At 46.9% G+C, this 14,313-nt stretch overlaps 2 pseudogenes; both read left to right on the plus strand.

Annotated features, from left to right (window-relative positions):
- Window positions 1-1,177: 1,177 nt before the first annotated feature.
- Window positions 1,178-1,909, plus strand: LOC147978394 (uncharacterized; annotated as a pseudogene).
- Window positions 1,910-2,118: 209 nt separating this feature from the next.
- Window positions 2,119-14,313, plus strand: part of LOC147978395 (uncharacterized) — a 48,664-nt pseudogene continuing 36,469 nt past the window's right edge.

Raw genomic sequence — 14,313 nt, forward strand, 5'->3', positions numbered from 1 at the left:
GGTAGGAACCTATTACCCTGCATTCAAACCTTGGGAGTTACTTTTACGTTATGCTTACATTGCCATGCTATGCTCGTAGACATGGATTGGGTTTTTGAGAGTATTCATGACAGATGTCAGATTGTTAATTAATGGTTTACTTAGGGTGGCAACTTAAACACACATCTGGATGGATTGAGGCACCTGGGTATTCCCGGATTGCCTGTCTAGGCACCGGGGTAGACCAGGATTGCCTATTTTTTTATGGAGCGCCACCCGGGGTCAAAGGGATCATGAGATTATTCATACTAGAAACTTCCGTGTGCAGCCACAAGCTACTATGGGCTCTAGCATAGTTGACTAAGTCGTGCGAACTCTTACAGTGGTAGACTAGCAGATGTAGGGGAAAGTAGGTGTAACGGTCTACCCATCGTAAGGTGCTAGCGCTTCTGAAAGACTATGTCTGGGTCATCCGTTTCTCAAACACCATGTAGTGCCAGAAATCCAACGGAGGAGATCGAGTCTTGTGGGGAAAAGTGCGCAACCTCTGCAGAGTGTACAAACTAATCATGATTAGCCGTGTCCCCGGTTATGGACGTCTTGAGTATCTAGTTCTTGGATTATCCTGTTGATCTCATCACGTTACTTAAATAATTGGTTGGGTTTTAATGATGATGCTTAATTGGGATTGAGAATGTTGTCAACCATTCTCAATGTTTAACGACCACCATGGTAGTGAAATAAAATTTATTCCTTTGAAGTAGGGAAAAATTGGCTTTTTGCAAAAACATATAACCATGGAGCTTTTCCACCAGCCATATATGCATGTAGTGATAGCCATTGTTCATCATGATGTGAATTTGCCAGTACATTCAATGTACTGACCCTTTGTGGCTGCAACGTCTCATGTTGCAGTATATCTTACGATGAGTAAGTGATACGTAGGTTACGATTTCTACACTCAACTTTGCCATTGGTGTTGATGGGAATCCACAACCTTGTTACTTCCGCTATTTTGGATTGAGGTAATAGTATTTTACGTTACTTATACATGTGATTTACCTCTGTTATAAATCCTCGAGTACTGTGTGTGTCAGCATACCGATCCAGGAATGATACTTAAGCACAGAGACTTGATCCATTCAGGTCGGGTCGCTACAGAATTGATCTAGTTCACGATGATAATTCTGTTCTTAAGATGTTGAACTTCGCAAAGAAACACAACTTTGCAGAGATATATGTTAAGCATAAAGGCCATGAAAGTGCTTCGGGTAATCCAAATCCAAGACCGCGTTCGGACACAACTTTGCAACTCATTTATGTATTACCGGGTTGGGAAGGATCAGCGGCTGATGGGAGGGTGCTTCGAGATGCTTTATCAAGACCAAATGGCCTTAAGGTTCCTCGTGGTAAGAGATAATATTAAAAAGGTCCATCCTAGTTAGATGTATATATATTGTACACATGTTCCTATTACATATGGTGATATTATCTAGTCGATGCTGGATACAAGAACTGTGACGGGTTTCTTACTCCGTACAGAGGACAACGGTACCATCTCAATGATTGGAAAAAAACCAACAAAAAAGAGGAAGTGTCTAACATGTGGCATTAATCAGCAAGAAATGTGATTAAGAGGACTTTCAGATTGATGCGATGGGCTATCATTAGGAATCCCTCTCATTTTCCTTTTGATACACAAGTTGACATAATTTTGGCATGCTGCTATATTCATAATCTTATACGACAACAAATGTGTGTTGATCCCTGTGAACAATATCTAGATGAGTACATGCTACGCCTTCAACAGCAACAAGTAAATGAGGATGTCTGTCAGTCCACCGAAACATCATCACAATGGACTAAGAAAAGAGATAAATTAGCTGATGAAATGTGGAAATTTTGGACAGAGAAAAGACGAGATTGCTGATACATTCTAGTAGATGTTAGGTGTAGGATCTTAAATGTTTATTCAACACCCTATGAGTGTCGAAGCATTCTTCATTGATATTTGTTTTCTCCCATATGTCATAGTTGCTTAGGTTTCCTTTCATTCACTTTTCTATAATGATAGGAGAGATTGGTTAATGTGTAAACATCATATTTCATTTATGACCATTTATATTCTTTATCATTTGTATATTCATTTTTTATCGTTATATGAAAATCTACCAGAATACCAAGCCAAAGGAGAGCAAATTGACATCCAAAAAGAGAGACAAGAGAACATGGACAGCGGAGGAGGAAAAGTTACTTATTGACATTCTATATGACATGAATGATTCATCTTGGAAAGTAGACACCGGTCACAAGTCCGGCTATCTTACATATACTGAGAAGAAAATGGTTGAAGTACTGCCACATGCTGATCTCAAAGCTGGTCCACATATCAGGTCAAAAGTTAAGATTTTGAAGAAGCAACTTTCTTATGTTCTGGAAATTATGCAAAATGCTAGTGGATTTGGATGGGATGATGAGAAGAAGATGGTAATTGGAGATAGAGAGACCTATATGGGTTGGGCGAAGGTACACTGTATTAATTAAATAGACAAAGTAATCTATTATATTTCATTTCTGTGCATTAGAAAAAAATTTAATGGAAATCCATGCTCTCTTTGTAGTCCCGTTACGGAGCAGGTCCTTTGTACATGAAGCCTATGGTTAATTTTGACAAGCTATGTGAGGTTTATGCTAGTGATTTGTGTAGGATCGAAAGTATGTCTAGAGGGGGGTGATTAGACTACTTGACCAATTAAAAATCTATCATTTTCCCAATTTTAGTCTTTGGCAGATTTTAGCTATCTTAGCCCAAGTCAAGCAATCTTAACATAATTCAAGCAAGCATGCAAAGAGTCTATGAGCAGCGGAAAGTAAAGCATGCAACTTGCAAGAATGTAAAGGGAAGGGTTTGGAGAATTCAAACGCAATTGGAGACACGGATGTTTTTGTCGTGGTTCCGATAGGTGGTGCTATCGTACATCCACGTTGATGGAGACTTCAACCCACGAAGGGTAATGGTTGCGTGAGTCCACGGAGGGATCCACCCACGAAGGTTCCACAAAGAAGCAACCTTGTCTATCCCATCATGGCCATCGCCCACAAAGGACTTGCCTCACTAGCGGTAGATCTTCACGAAGTAGGCGACCTCCTTGCCCTTACAAACTCCTTGGTTCAACTCCACAATCTTGTCGGAGGCTCCCAAGTGACACCTAGCCAATCTAGGAGACACCACTCTCCAAGAAGTAACAAATGGTGTGTTGATGATGAACTCCTTGCTCTTGTGCTTCAAATGATAGTCTCCCCAACACTCAACTCTCTCACACAGAATATGGATTTGGCGGAAAGAATATTTGAGTGGAAAGCAACTTGGGGAAGGCTAGAGATCAAGATTCATATGGTGGGAATGGAATATCTTGGCCTCAACACATGAGTAGGTGGTTCTCTCTAAGAAAATATGTATTGGAAGTGTAGGTATGTTCTGATGGCTCTCTCCACGAATGAAGAGTGGGTGGAGGGGTATATATAGCCTCCACACAAAAACTAACCGTTACACACAATTTACCAATCTCGGTGAGACCGAATTGAGAAACTCGGTCGGACCGATTTAGCAAACCTAGTGACCGTTAGGATTTTTGGTGGGACTGAGATGCAACTCGGTAGGACCGATATGGTTAGGGTTAGGGCATAACGTAATCTCGATGTGACCGATTACACAAACTCGGTGGGACCGATTTTGGTAATAAGCTAACCATAGAGTTGGTTAGGTAAACTCGGTGGGACCGATCGCTCATTTCGGTGAGACCGAAATGTTACAAAAGGGAAACAGAGAGTTTACATTGCAATCTCGGTGGGACCGATCGCTCATCTCGGTAGGACCGAAACGTTACAAAGGGAAATGGAGAGATTACAACCCCATCTCGGTGAGACCGAGATCCCTATCGGTTAGACCGATTTGCCTAGGGTTTGTGGCAGTGGCTATGACATCTGAACTCGGTGGCGCCGGATAGAAAGAATCGGTGGGGCCGAGTTTGACTTTTGGTTTAGGTCATATGTAGATGTGGGAAGGTAGTTGAGGGTTTTGGAGCATATCACTAAGCACTATGAAGCAAGAACCTCATCAAGAAACACCTCATCCCTCCTTGATAGTATTGGCTTTTCCTATAGACTCAATGTGATCTTGGATCACTAAAATATAAAATGTAGAGTCTTGAGCTTTGAGCTTGAGCCAATCTTTTTGTCCTTAGTATTTTGAGGGGTCCACTTTCCCCATCCATGCCATGCCATTCATTAAGCTTTTCCTGAAATATTAATCTTGGAATAATGTTAGCTCAATGAGCTATATGTTGTTAGGAATTACCAAAACCACCCAGAGATAGTTGCACTTTCAATTTGGCTAAAGGAGGGAGCCCTAAAGGTCCCGAAGAAGAGGAAGTTGTAGAAATTGAACGAGCAACAGATGCAGAACGTACTAGCCAACCACGTGGTTCGGATAGGTGGTGCTATCCGACATCCACGTTGATGGAGACTTCAACCCACAAAGGGTAACGGTTGCGAGAGTCCACGGAGGGCTCCACCCACAAAGGGTAACGGTTGTGCGAGTCCACACAGGGCTCCACCCACGAAGGGTCCACGAAGAAGCAATTGGAGACACGGATGTTTTTCCCGTGGTTCGGATAGGTGGTGCTATCCTACATCCACGTTGATGGAGACTTCAACCCACAAAGGGTAACGGTTACGAGAGTCCACGGAGGGCTCCACCCACAAAGGGTAACGGTTGCGCGAGTCCACACAGGGCTCCACCCACGAAGGGTCCACGAAGAAGCAACCACCCACAAAGGGTCCACGAAGAAGCAACCTTGTCTATCCCACCATGGCCATCGCCCACATAGGACTTGCCTCACTAGCGGTAGATCTTCACGAATTAGGCGATCTCCTTTCCCTTACAAACTCCTTGGTTCAACTCCACAATCTTGTCGGAGGCTCCCAAGTGACACCTAGCCAATCTAGGAGACACCACTCTCCAAGAAGTAACAAATGGTGTGTTGATGATGAACTCCTTGCTCTTGTGCTTCAAATGATAGTCTCCCCAACACTCAACTCTCTCTCACGGAATATGGATTTGGTGGAAAGAAGATTTGAGTGGAAAGCAACTTGGGGAAGGCTAGAGATCAAGATTCATATGGTGGGAATGGAATATCTTGGCCTCAACACATGAGTAGGTGGTTCTCTCTCAGAAAATATGTATTGGAAGTGTAGGTATGTTCTGATGGCTCTCTCCATGAATGAAGAGTGGGTGGAGGGGTATATATAGCCTCCACACAAAAACTAACCGTTACACACAATTTACCAATCTCGGTGAGATCGAATTGAGAAACTCGGTCGGAGCGATTTAGCAAACCTATGACCATTAGGATTTTCGATGGGACTGAGATGCAACTCGGTAGGACCGATATGGTTAGGGTTAGGGCATAACGTAATCTCGGTGTGACCGATTACACAAACTCGGTGGGACCGATTTTGGTAATAAGCTAACTAGAGAGTTGGTCAGGTAAACTCAGTGGGACCGATCGCTCATTTTGGTGAGACCGAAATGTTACAAAAGGGAAACAGAGAGTTTACATTGCAATCTCGGTGGGACCGATCGCTCATCTCGGTAGGACCGAAACGTTATGAAGGGAAACAGAGAGATTACAACCCCATCTCTGTGAGACCGAGATCCCTATCAGTGAGACCGATTTGCCTAGGGTTTGTGACAGTGGCTATGACATCTGAACTCAGTGGCGCCGGATAGAAAGAATCAGTGGGGCCGAGTTTGGCTTTTTGTCGGTGGGAACGACACCTATGGGATCACAGGAATCCCTACTACGGTTAGCGGGGCGCGGGGTCGTGAGAAGAGCGGATCTAACAGGTAGCACATTGTTCGTTTATCCAGGTTCGGGCCGCAAGGATGCGTAAACCCTACTCCTGCTTTGGTGGATTGTATATCTGTGTTCTTGAGCTAGCTATGGGGCGTGAGGAGCTCCAAAAAGCCGAATCCTTCCCCTGGTCGCCTCGGGCCTCCTTTTATAGAAAAAGGGGTTGCCACAGTGGCACACAGGAGGTGGAAAGGGTACAGCGATGCGAGGTTATCCCTTGCATTAGATGACAAGGCGCATTTAATGCATCTTGCTTAGGTGTCCTTGCTTTATCGGGGACGAGGGAGAAACCTGTCTCGTCCGTCGCCGCTCCTTCTTGTGTCGACACGCGCCCTGGCCAGCGACGCCTGTGATGCCACGTAGGTAGGCAGGCAGCTGAGGTGGCACAGCGGTGGGTCTTCACGAAGATCTGCATGCCGCCATGCAGGTGCCTGCCCAGCTGGTTGGGTCCGCAGCTGCATGCATGCGGTGGTGGAGGTTTAGTCGGCGTGGGCCTGATGGTGGCCCTGCGGGTGTCCTCGGTAAGGGCCTTGTCGAGGCCCCGGCAAGGGTCTTGCCGAGGCGCCTGCTGTCATCCCCGGCAAGGTGCTTGCCAGGGGCCTTGTGGTCTTCCTCGGCTGGGATCCCGCCAAGGGTTGTCGTCTTCTATAGTGTGTATCTGATCTTGAATGTCTTCACAAAGATCTGCATGCCGCCACGGGGATGTCTCCCGAATCCTTGCCCTTTGGGGGCAGTGGACTCAAGGGTGATTCGCTCCGTAGGCGCGGGACGAGTCGCCGCGGCAAGGGTCTTGCCAGGGCTGCTAGAACTGTCTCCCGGCAAGGATCTTGCCGGGGGAGTCCGCTTCGTCCCCTTTGCTCTTCGTGGTCTTGGCCTTGGCGTCGTTCTATTTCTCTTGAGCTTCGGTCTTACCCTGGCTCACCTCCCTTGCCTTGCTTGGTGTGGTGGTGCCCGTGGCTCAGACTGCCTGTGCACAGTTATAGGGGTACAAAAAGTGTACCCCTCTTTTTGTACACCGACAGGAGCCCCGGGCCTGGGCCACACATAAGCGCAACGCGTTGTTGGGCTAGGCCAAAAACGGTGCGCGGGCAGGCGGGGCGGTTTTTACCGCGGTAAGGTTCTTCGCGCGCTGCGCGTCCCACGACTCCCGCGCGTGGCGCGGCGTGGGGAGGCGCGTGTGACGTGGGCGGCATGCGTGGGGTTGGTTCCCGCAGGCATGCGTCACATCGTAGTAAAGGGGCGGTTCGCGCCTCCCCCATAAACGGAGGGAGGCGTGGAGGCGCGGCCCATTTACTGAATGGGGCTGAGGCGCGGTCTTCAAGGCGTCCACTCCCCACGATCACGGGGTGGGTAGTGGTCGTCTCACCCGTCCCCTTGGTTCTGCACGTCCGCCACGTGTCTCCCATGTGCCTGGGGTGGCAAACGGTGGAGGCGGGAAACCGGACCGTCACTGGTTGGGGCGGCGGGTCGGTCCTGGCTCCCTGCGCCTTCCGTATCTTGATTGGCTGAGCGGGGCGGCCGAGCCCCAACCCCGATCCTTTATAAAGAGCGGGAGGGGGTGGCGTCCCGCCTTCTTTCATCTTCTTCTTCCTTCAGCTTCTGCTCCTCCCTTCCATCCGTCATGGAGAGAGGGAATCCCGGTCCTGAGGACGGGGTGGCGCGCCGGCCTCGCCTCTGCCAGCAGCTCCATCTCCAATGGAGGGCCATGTTGGGGATGACCCTTGTGAGTTCTTCGTCAGGCTGCGCCGGCCACCGTGCCATCGCCTTCGTCTCCCAACTCCATTTGCGCGGGAAATGGAGCTGGATCCGCCGGAGTCGTTGCGGCTGCACATGAGGGGCTGCGGGATCAGTGGCACGCGGGTCCGCGTCGACTTCCCCGCCCCTCACGTGATGTATCTTTGTCGGGGATGGAAGACGTTTGCTCATATCCACCGCTTGACGGAGGGGCTCACTCTCCATTTTAAGCTGATGGAGGGTGGCCTTCTCTCCGTCAAGGTCTTCGGGTGCTTTGGGACCCATGCAAGGTGCTGCGTGGAGAGCTCTTCTGATAGTGAAGACTCCTCCTCGGGCGGGAGTGACAAGGAGGACAGCGGTAGCGATGACAAGGGTAGTAGGCGGCAGGATGGCGGGTCCGATTAGGTGTCAGGTGCCGCTCCGTGCGGCACCGGCGACCCCATCATCCGTGTCGCCGGCTCCCTGAACTTCTCGGGGCCGTCTCCTTGGGCGGCTGACATTGGGAGGCTGCGGAAGAGGAAGAGGGCGGGCGGCAAGGCCGTCAAGTCAGAGTACGCGGGCACCGACGCCTTCGACGCGTGCTGACGTCCTGCCGCCTCGTCTTCGAGCTCTGCTTCTGGCGCCGCCATCACCATCCAGCCTTTGGACGGCCACCAAGATGTTCTCTTGGTGTCTTCTGCCACCCGTAGCTCGCCTAGGCGCTCCTTTTGTCCCTTTCGCCACCTTGACCTGCCTCCTGAGGAGAGGGACAAGAAAGGGATTACGGGCACCTTATCTCTTTTTAGTTTGTAAGCCTTCGGGCCTTTTGTTGAATTTAAAACTTGTAATCCCATCATTCATGTTTTTCATTCCCTATGGACTGTACCTGAGTGGAATGTTTTTAATGAAAAAGGGATGCTTGCCGGGTCATTTGTTTGCGGGTGGAACCCACGACAAGGAGTAAATCCTTGATATCTTCAAGATAAACATTTCCTTGCCCGGCAACAGGCCTTGCCGTCTCCCCACTTCGCTCGACCTTCCTCACGCCTTTGGCGGAGGCAGGGACGAGGCGGGTTCAGGCTCCTTGTTTCATCCTTTCGCTGCCGCGACTACGACCAAACTTGGCCCCAGGAACAAGCCCTAGGGCCTAGAGTTATGGGAGCACGGTAGCTTAGGGGAAAACAAGGTTTCACATACCTCAGTCCATAATGGAATGCATGATAAGGGATGAAGAACTTATGTGAAGCTGTAGTCCCCGGCAACCCTGGTTCGTCGTGGGTGAATCTTTGCTCTTCCAGCCCCCGGCAATACTGCCTTGTCGGGGGCTAGATGCTGGTCTGCTCCTCTTTTTTTCCTCCCCAAGTGGTTTGGCACGGATATCCGTGTGTCTTGTGAACCAAAGAAGACAAAAGAAAGACAAAGAGACGCGCACTCGACCTCTAAGCTAGGGGTTAGTCGCCGCTAAGCACTATCAACCCTAACCAAGGACGAGACTCGACCTAGCATGCATGCTATTACTCAGGGCACCAGCGCTTCATTTACTTATGCTCAGGGTCTGCGCTTGGCTTTATAGAAAGGGTTACATGCGTCATCGGCAATGCTCGTACAAAAGGTGGCTTGCCGGGGGGCCCGGCAAGTCGCGCCTCAGGGGTAAAACTTGCGAAGATGCTCAATGTTCCAGGAGTTACTCGCCGGAATGTGAAAGTGCAACTATCCCTAGGTGGTTTTGGTAATTCATAACAACATATAGCTCATTGAGCTAATGCTATTCCAAGATGATTATTTCAGGAAAGCTTAATGATTGGCATGGCATGGATGTGAAAGTGGAACCCTCAAAATGCTAAGGACAAAGGATTGGCTCAAGCTCAAAAGCTCAAGACTCGTCATTTTATATTTTAGTGATCCAAGATCACATTGAGTCTTTAGGAAAAGCCAATACTATCAAGGAGGGTTGAGGTGTTGCTTAATGAGCCTCTTGCTTCATGTGCTTAGTGATATGCTCCAAAACCCTCAACTACTTTCCCATATCCACATATGACCTAAACCCTAAGCCAAACTCGGTCCTACCGATTCTTCCTATCTGGCGCCACCGAGTTTCACTTGTCATTAGCCACTGCCAAACCCTAGCAATTCGGTTCTACCGATAGGGATCTCGGTCTCACCGAGATGGGATTGCAAACTCTCTGTTTCCCTTTCGTAACTTTTCGGTCTCACCGAAAGAGCGAATCGGTCCCACCGAGATTGCAATGTAAATTCAGTGTTTCCCCTTTGTAACTTTTCGGTCTCACCGAAAGAGCAAATCGGTCCCACCGAGTTTGCCTGACCAACTCTCTGGTTAGCTAATTACCAAATTCGGTCTCACCGAGTTTGTGTAATCGGTCTCACCGAGATTACGTTATGCCCAAACCCTAACCATATCGGTCCTACCGAGTTGCATGTCAGTCCCACCGAAAATCTCTAACGGTCACTAGGTTTACATTTTCGGTCCGACCGAGTTTGTTGATTCGGTCCCACCGAGATTGGAAAACTGTGTGTAACGGTTGGATTTTGTGTGGAGGCTATATATACCCCTCCACCTCCTCTTCATTCGAAGAGAGAGCCATCAGAACACATACACCATTCCAACTCATATGTTCTAAGAGAGAACCACCTACTCATGTGTTGAGACCAAGATATTCCATTCCTACCATATGAATCTTGATCTCTAGCCTCTCCAAGTTGCTTTCCACTCAAATCTTCTTTCCACAAAATCCAAATCCTATGAGAGAGAGTTGAGTGTTGGGGAGACTATCACTTGAAGCACAAGAGCAAGGAGTTCATTACCTACACATCATTTGTTACTTCTTGGAGAGTGGTGTCTCCTAGATTGGCTAGGTGTCACTTGGGAGCCTCCGACAAGATTGTGGAGTTGAACCAAGGAGTTTGTAAGGGCAAGGAGATCGCCTACTTCGTGAAGATCTACCGCTAGTGAGGCAAGTCCTGTGTGGGCGATGGCCATGGTGGGATAGACAAGGTTGCTTCTTCGTGGACCCTTTGTGGGTGGTTGCTTCTTCGTGGACCCTTCGTGGGTGGAGCCCTGTGTGGACTCGCGCAACGGTTACCCTTTGTGGGTGGAGCCCTTCGTGGACTCTCGCAACCGTTACCCTTTGTGGGTTGAAGTCTCCATCAACGTGGATGTAGGATAGCACCACCTATCCGAACCACGGGAAAAACATCCGTGTCTCCAATTGCGTTTGAATTCTCCAAACCCTTCCCTTTACATTCTTGCAAGTTGCATGCTTTACTTTCCGCTGCCAATATACTCTTTGCATGCTTGCTTGAATTGTGTGATGATTGCTTGACTTGTCCTAAAATAGCTAAAATCTGCCAAGAACTAAAATTGGGAAAAGGTTAAGTTTTTATTTGGTCAAGTAGTCTAATCACCCCCCTCTAGACATACTTTCAATCCTACAAGTGGTATCAGAGCTTTGGTCTCCATTTGCTTTGATCTCCATAGCTTTTGGTGGTCATAGCCTTGGTTTCACAACCTAGGAGAGTATGGCGTCTAGCGAGGGAAATTATCACCGTAGAGGTCCCTACTTTGATGGTACTAATTTTGCTAGTTGGAAGCATAAAATGAAAATGCATATTCTTGGACATAACCCTGCCGTTTGGGCTATTGTGTGTGTTGGTTTGCAAAGTGACTTCTTTGATGGGAGAGAACCAAACCATGAAGCTACCGCGGATGAGTTGAAGATGTTGCAATACAATGCTCAAGCTTGTGATATTCTCTTCAACGGATTGTGCCCTGAAGAATTCAACAAAATCAGACGTCTTGAGAATGCGAAGGAAATTTGGGACACTTTGATTGATATGCACGAAGGTACCGACTCCGTCAAGGAATCCAAGTTGGATGTGCTTCAAAGCCAACTTGACAAGTTCAAGATGAAGGATGGTGAAGGTGTCGCTGAAATGTACTCTAGGCTTGCTCTCATCGCAAATGAGATTGTCGGCTTAGGAAGTGAAGAGATGACCGATAGATTCATCATCAAGAAGATTCTAAGAGCTTTGGATGGAAAATATGATACCGTGTGCACATTGATCCAAATGATGCCCAATTACAAAGATCTCAAGCCAACAGAGGTGATTGGAAGAATTGTTGCTCATGAGATGTCACTTAAGGATAAAGAGGAACTTCACAACAAATCAAGTGGTGCCTATAAATCCTCATGTGAAGTCCCTACATCATCAAGTGAGAAACAAGACTTCAATGAAGAATTGAGCTTAATGGTGAAGAACTTCAACAAGTTCTACAAGAGTAGAAGCAAAGATAGCAGCTTCAAGTCAAGGTCCTACAATGACAAAAGATCTTCTAGTCGAGAGCGACACTGCTACAGTTGTGGAAGACCCGGACACTATTCCAATGAGTGTACGGCTCCCTACAAGAGAAGAGAAGATTCTCCAAAAAGAAGAAGCAAAGAATCACCACCAAGAGAGAGAAGGAGTAGAGATGATCGTTATGAACGAAGATACTCACGGAGAAGCAAGGATTCGGAAAGGAAGGAAAAATCATCAAGGAGCTACACAAGACGAAGACATCAAGCTCATGTTGGTGAATGGGTATCCGGCTCCGACTCCGACAGCCACTCCGAGAGAAGTTATCACTCCGACTCCGAAGATACTCAAGATGAAGGTGTTGCCGGTCTAGCACTTGTGTCAACCAACTCCTACGACATATTTGACTCACCAAATGAAGGAATTGGAAGATGCTTCATGGCCAAAGGTCCTAAGGTAACACACCCCAAGTATGTTCATTTCAATAGTGATGAAGATGACTTCTTAGGTGATGATTTGCTTATTGACAACTCTAGTGATGAATACTATGATGAAATGTCAATTAATCATGCTAATCAAGATAAAATGAATGACAATGATAAGGAAAAGATTGAGGCTCTAACTAAAGAACTAAACACTCTTAAGTTAGCTCATGAAACTATCTTCGAAGATCATCGAGAACTTTTAAGAGCTCATGAGAAATTACGCTTTGAAAAGCTCAATCTTGAGCAAGAGCATGAGTTCTTAAAAGCAATCAATGATGACCTCCGTAAGAAAAGTTCTTCTTACATTGCCAAGCGTTTACTCTTATCCACTTACATGCCTCAAGTCAAGTCTAGTAACAAGAACAAGAAAGATTCTTCCTCTAGCAGTAACAATGATCATGCTAAATCAAATATTGTTGCTTCTAGTAGTTCTCTTGATTCCACTAATGACTCTCTTAGCCAAGTTACACTTGAGCAAGAAAATAGCTTATTGAAGGGAATTATAGAGAAAGGAGTGTACAAAAGCCTTGCCGGGAGCAAGCAATTCGAGGAAATTGTGCGCAAGCAAGGAATGCACCGGAAGAATCAAGGCGTTGGTTTTGAACGAAAGTTCAATGCCAATGGAGTTGAGTGGGAAGAAGATCAATACCCCAAGACAAAGTTTGTTCCTCAACAAGAGAAGTATGATACTTCTTTCAAGGGGACACAAGCTCAAGATGATCTTCCACCACAAGACTACAAGCAAAAAGGCAAGGACAAGCTTCAAGAGGAAATTGACGCATTTAAAGAAGCTCCTAAGATCTTAGTCAAGTGGATTCCCAAGACTACTTCAAGTTCCACTTCATCAAGTACGACTACAACTCCAAGGATTCCCATCAAGATGATGTGGATCCAAAAGAAGAAGAACTAGAGAGTCCTTGAGGGTGGCTCCACCAACATACTTCACTCTTATCATTTTGGCAAGAACAAGTGCAATCAACTTCCACATCTTGCACTAGTTCAAGGAGTCACAAACCCTCTTGTTGGTAAGACAAGGGACAAGGTAACCTAAAAGTTTTCATGGACATCATCTTGTGTGTGCATCACTCTATGTCTATGGATATCCTTGTTTGTTCCTTGTGGGACTAACCCATGTAGGTATTGAAAGTGCAATTCACTCAAATGGATAGCTCCAAGTGATCTACATCAACATTGAGCATCCACATCTTCAACATCTACATGAAGTCATCATCGACGAAACCCAAGGTTAGTTCATCCCTCCAAGGGGGGATATCACATCTAGGGGGAGCTTTACTCTAAGACTTGAGATAAAGCAACTCTAAAGATGTGAACACAACAATGCTTTATGTACAAGTGGTAACCCCACTTGAGCTTAAACGATGAGTATGACCTATGATCAAGTGTTCTCACTTGACTCCTAAGTCAATATACTCTTATATAGATGACCTTGTCATCGCAAATTGCTTGATAGATGCTAGAATTGGTTGTGCATGCCTCGCCACATATTTCATTTGCCATCTTATTGTGTGAGCATGCTGGTTGCATATTTTACTCATTCGAGGACATCCACTTGTTGTTTTGATCGTTTGGGTTTATTTCCTTTGCCAAGTGGATGGACAAGAATGCCTAAGAACCTCCTCTAGCTATCTATGCTTTTCTCGTCTCAAACTCTATTCATGCTGCATCACAAAATTTGATCAAGTCAGATTCGAACCACTCTGTGTGAGGAGCGCTCGGAGTCCTCGATTCGTCATAGACTTAAACTTCCAAAACCTCTTTATGATTCTCGGTCTGACCGATACCCCACCTTCGGTCCTACCGAGATCATTAAGTTGATCTAGGTTTTCAATCTCGGTGCAACCGATTTGAACATTTCGGTCACACCGAGTTTCAGTAACTGCATGCAG

The sequence above is a fragment of the Triticum urartu genome, chromosome 3A (genome assembly GCF_056163025.1).
Source record: "Triticum urartu cultivar PI428250 chromosome 3A, HENAU_Tu73, whole genome shotgun sequence".
NCBI lineage: Eukaryota > Viridiplantae > Streptophyta > Magnoliopsida > Poales > Poaceae > Triticum > Triticum urartu.